Genomic DNA, 5,280 nt, shown 5'->3' on the forward strand with positions numbered 1-5,280 from the left:
AATATTGAGTGTTTTCTGTAATTTCCCGTTATAAATATAAATAAATATACACGATTGGCGGATGATTTTATCTCATACATTACACCACAACACCACATCACCGTGAGTCATCTGACGCTAAAAATTATATTTATCGATGGATGATCTGTCGCTAAAGATAACTCATAGACCATCTGTCGCTATAGATATTGATATTTAACATTGAACTGTCAGTGGCTAAAGCCAAGTATACCGTTAATTTGTCTGTCGCCAAACAAAATGAGCCCCACGTTGAGCTCATGTGCCCCCACTTCTATCCAGCTCGCTCGCAAATTTTAACATGTTTTTGTTACATAATCTTTATATAAAAATTTTGCACAGTAACATATTTTTGTTACATAATCTTTATATAAAAAACGCAAATGATTTTAACAAGGTGGCAGTATACATTGTTCACAAATAATACATCTCCCACACACTTATATGTCAACATATGAAAGATTTGTCCAATCTTGAACAATGTATACTACCACTTTATCAGATAGAGAAATAACTAAAACAAAAGTTATAAATCTCGATGAGTTCTACAATTTTGTTGTTGACAACCTTTTCATTTAAAATCATTGACTATTAAAAAATCAGTTCAAAGCTCTCATATCTTAAATTTCCAATTTTGAATTGTCCAAACAAAGTTGGATGGAGAAATGATCAAAATAAATGTTGTAGATATAGATGATTTATACAACTTCTCCCTCCCATATCTCTCCCCAAATTGCCGCGCCAACCCACGCCGCAAACCCGCTGCCACTGGGTTCTTCCCTCAACCCACTACAAAGAGATTGGGCCTTCTATGATAATTTTCATATGACGAAGCACTTTTTAGTCATAGAAACGATGCGTTATACAACTTTGCTTTTGATGACTTTTTTATTTAAAATAATTTAATATCCTAAAATTCAGTTTGAAGTTCTCATATTTTGAAATTCAAATTTTGATTTTTTTTAACGGATAGGCCTTACTGTCCCAAAATTTTGTTTGAATTTTTCATATTTTGAATTTTGAATTTTAAATTGTTCAAACTATGTTAAACAAAAAAATAACTAAACCAAAGTTGTAGATCTCATGAGGTGTGCTGCCCCTTTCTTGCTCGATTTTCACCGATCTGATGGGCTCGATGGTTCGGGTTCGGGTGACGTTGTCATGATAATCCTCTATTGCATTACATTTCTATAGCATTTGGTGGAACAAACAGAATCAGAGGGGTTTTCGGGAAGCCGACCTGGCGGCCCCAGATCTGCAACCTGCAGGCTGCAGGGCACGCAGCTGACATTGAAGGGTCGATGGCCATGTCCAGGCACGAAATGTGCGCCTTGGTTTTGACCAGCCAAGGAAGTTTCCTGTTAGATATTTAGTACGTAGCAATAGTCCATTTTTTCCAGGCATGAGTCATCTTGTTTGTCGCACGACAGTGCTGCTAGGTAGAGGCTTTTGCACTCGACTGATCAATATCCCTGCACCTGTCCCTTTCTTGTGTCTTGCCACTAATAAGAACTTGTTGAATTTTGGCTGAAACTGGTTAAAAAACACTGTTCTGGTTGAATTATTGTGAGAGAAAAACATTGTTCCAACTAAAACCAAGCCAAACAAGCCGAATATAGGGTAAGCCGAACAGGACCTTAAGCTCCAACAGAAACTATAATTAATTCAGTTATGGCCAGCAGTTAATAATCTGCAAATGTACTCCCTTGATCTCCCTGATGAAACATTGTAGCCATTTTTATCAGCTAGTTCATGTTGTTACAGTCTTATAGGATCACTATGAGCGTAGATCTATCCGGGTACTTCATGTAAATAGGTAGCATGTCCTAGTACATGTTCTAGACAAAGATTAGAGGAAAGAGTCGAGGAACGTGTCGAACCTGACACCGTAGAGGAGGATCCGCTCGCGTCCGTCATGGAGTCGGTGTCTACGCTAGGGCAGCGACGGTTGGGGAAGAGGACGGTGATGAGCAGTGGTGACCGGCCATGAAGACCGGTGGCGGTGCAGTGCAGTCCGACGTCGTGGGAGCCCTTCGGTGCAGATGCAGAGGCGGCGTAGCTGGTGGCTTCCCATCACTAGCTGCGCCCCTCTAGATCGGATTAGGGTTTTAGTATCGATGGGGAGCACGACTCAGGTCAACCTCGTGATCATAGCCGTCGGCCCCCACCTCTTTTTATAGCGCAGTGTAACAAGGACCCTCCAGCCATGGTGGGCTGGACACCCCCGATCAGGGCGCGAATCAAAGGCTCAACTGTGTTATTGGGTCCAGTTAGGATTAGAGATGAATCTAACAATCTCCCCTTTGATCTCCTTTCATCTTTCATTTTCATATCATTTACTTTTGTTCATTTCATTACAGATTAGCGCATAGAGCATGTTTCATCGTCACGGTCAATTGCCGATAGATTTAACAGCTACAATACACCACTCTGTTTTGAAATAGATACTTAACTTTTGGGCCTTCTTTTGTCCAGGAATTATAGGCTTTCTCTTAAACCCATGCCGGCTACATGTTCTCTGAACGCGTTGGGTGGTAAGCCTTTTGTAAGCGGATCCACGAGCATCTTTTCGATACTTATATGCTCAAGACTTATGACATGATCCCGGACTTTATCTTTCACAACATAATACTTTATGTCAATGTGTTTGGCATCACCACTTGACTTATTATTGTGAGCATACTGTACTGCCGGATTATTATCGTAGTATAACTTAAGTGGTCTATAGATGTTGTCAACCACCTTCAAACCGGGTATGAACTTCTTTAGCTAGTTCACCTGCCCCGTTGTCTCATAACATGCTACAAACTCGGCATACATTGTGGACGATGTAGTGACAGTTTGCTTTGAGCTTTTCCATGAAATAGCTCCCCCTGCGAGAGTGAATACATATCTAGACGTGGATTTTCTATCATCTCCCGCATAATCAGAATATGAATATCCTACTATATGGAGTGAATCGGATCTTCTATACGTCATCATGAGGCCTTTTGTTCCTTGCAAATAATGCAAGACTTTCTTTACTAATTTCCAGTGTTCTGTTTCAGGATTGCTCTAGAATCTGTCAAGTAACCCAGTAACAAATGCCAAGTCAGGGCGTGTACATACTTGAGCATATTGTAAGCTTCCGACAGCTGAAGCATATGGAACCGCTTTCATTTGATCAATCTCATATTGGTTTCTGGGGCATTAAAAATCTCCATATCTGTTGTCCTTGACTATAGGAGCAGGTGAGGGACTACATTTGTGCATACTGAATTTCTTTAAGATTCTTTCTATGTATGCATTTTGTGATAGTCCTAATACCCCTTTACTTCTATCTCAGTGAATCTCGATCCCTAGAACGAACAAGGCTTCACCAAAATCTTTCATATCAAATTTTGAGGACAAAAACTTCTTTGTCTCCAGTAGTAGACTGACATCACTACTAGCAAGTAAGATATCGTCCACATACAGGACAAGGAAGATAAACTTCCCATTCTTAAACTTTGCATAGACACAATTATCCTCAACATTCTCTTTAAACCTAAAATTCCTTATTGTCTGATCAAACTTCAAGTACCACTGTCTTGAAGCTTGTTTTAATCCATAAATGGATTTCTTTAGGCGACATCCCATTCGATCTTTTCCTTCCACGACAAAACCTTTCGGTTGTGTCATGTAAACATTTTTCTCTAAGTCTTCGTTGAGAAATATCATCTTTACATCCATCTGATGTAATTCTAAATCGTAATGTGCCACTAATGTCATTATGATTCTGAAGGAATCCTTACATGAGACTGGAGAAAATGTCTCATTGTAATCAATCTCTTCTCTTTGCGTAAAGCCTTTTGCCATAAGTCGTGCTTTATATCTCTCTATATTCCCTTAAGAGTCAAATTTTGTTTTGTAGACCCATTTACAATCTACTGTTTTGGCTCCTTTAGGAATTATTTCTAAGTCCCAAACTTTATTGGCATTCATAGATTTTATTTCATCTTCCATGGCCTCAAGCCACTTTGATGAATGATCACTTCTCATAGCTTCTTCAAATGAGGTGGGATCATCCTCCATTTGAAATTTCTTAGTATTGTATACTTCATAGTCAGCAGGAATAGCTGATCTTCTAACTCTTTGAGACCTTCTAGGGGCCTTCACATTTGGCACATCTTCTATTTGAGGCTGTTGTTGCTCCCTCTCATGTGTGGCAATAGGCGCTATAGGATCCTAAAGAACAGGTTCCTCATCGTCATTCATTGTTGCCACAGGCGAAATAACAACAGGTGCTGGCACCACAGTATCTTGCACTGTCGGTGCAGCGACAACAGGTAGTGAGAAAAATGGCTCATGAATCATCGGAGTGGGCATATACACCCGCTTCTCTTCAAGGTTAATTTCTCGAGCTACCATGCTCCCCCTGGTCATTTCATCCTCTAGGAAGACAGCGTGTCTCGTTTTCATAAATTTTGTATATCTATTTGGACAGTAGAAGCGAAAACCTTTTGACTTTTCTGGGTAGCCAATGAAATAGCAACTTACTGTTTTGGGATCTAGTTTCCCAATGTTTGGGTTAAATACTTTAGCCTCAGTAGGACTCCCCCCACACATAAGTAGTTTAGTGAGGGTACTCTTCCTGTCCACAACTCATACGGTGTTTTGGGCACCGACTTACTTGGTACTCTATTGAGAATATGAATAGTGGTTTTTAACGCCTCCATCCATAGGCTCAATGGTAAGGTGGAGTAACTTATCATACTACGCACCATATCCATTAGGGTATGATTGCGCCTTTCAGCTATTCCATTCTGCTGAGGTTCGTCCGGTGTAGAATACTGGGCTACTATGCCATTCTCCTATAAGAACCTTGCAAAAAGTCCAGGAACTTGGCCATATGGGGTATGCCGACCATAGGACTCCCCCCCATGGTCGGACCTGACTATCTTAATCTTTAAATTGTGTTGTTTTCAACTTCTGTCTTAAATATCTTAAATTTATCCAATGTTTTTGTTCTTTCTTTGATTGGATAAATGTAGCCATAACGAGAGTAATCATCTGTGAATGTTATGAATGAATCATAACCATCCACACTCTTTACAGGAAACGGACCACAGATGTCTGTGTAAATAATCTGTAAAATTCCTACGCTTTGTTTGGCATCTTTCTTAATTTTCTTTACATACTTTTCTTTTATGCATTCTCTGCATTGTTCTAAATCTGAGAGCTCTAATGGAGGAAAAATATCATTCTTAACTAGTCTTTCTATTCTCCTCTCAAAATATGGCC

Source organism: Miscanthus floridulus, chromosome 1, assembly GCF_019320115.1.
Source record: "Miscanthus floridulus cultivar M001 chromosome 1, ASM1932011v1, whole genome shotgun sequence".
Classification (NCBI taxonomy): Eukaryota; Viridiplantae; Streptophyta; class Magnoliopsida; order Poales; family Poaceae; genus Miscanthus; species Miscanthus floridulus.